Here is a 228-nt window from a genome sequence, read left to right as displayed (position 1 = left end):
GTCTTTCAGTAGGTCAGCCTGATATGCTTAGAGCATCACCATCATGCAATGAAGCGACAGCCCGACCTGCTGCTGCTGCGTATGCCCTGGCATCTGAGCAAGATGTCAAGGAGGGGAGTCTTAGAGGAAAAAACGGCCTCTTCCATTCCTTATCAATGTTTATATGGAAAACAGGAAAAAAGGAAAGCTCACCTGAGCTGGAGGGTTATGGCCAGAAAAATAACGTTC

This window comes from Sinocyclocheilus grahami, unplaced genomic scaffold (genome assembly GCF_001515645.1).
Source record: "Sinocyclocheilus grahami isolate Dianchi unplaced genomic scaffold, SAMN03320097.WGS_v1.1 scaffold109.1, whole genome shotgun sequence".
Taxonomy (NCBI): domain Eukaryota; kingdom Metazoa; phylum Chordata; class Actinopteri; order Cypriniformes; family Cyprinidae; genus Sinocyclocheilus; species Sinocyclocheilus grahami.
This window is presented reverse-complemented; position numbering follows the sequence as displayed.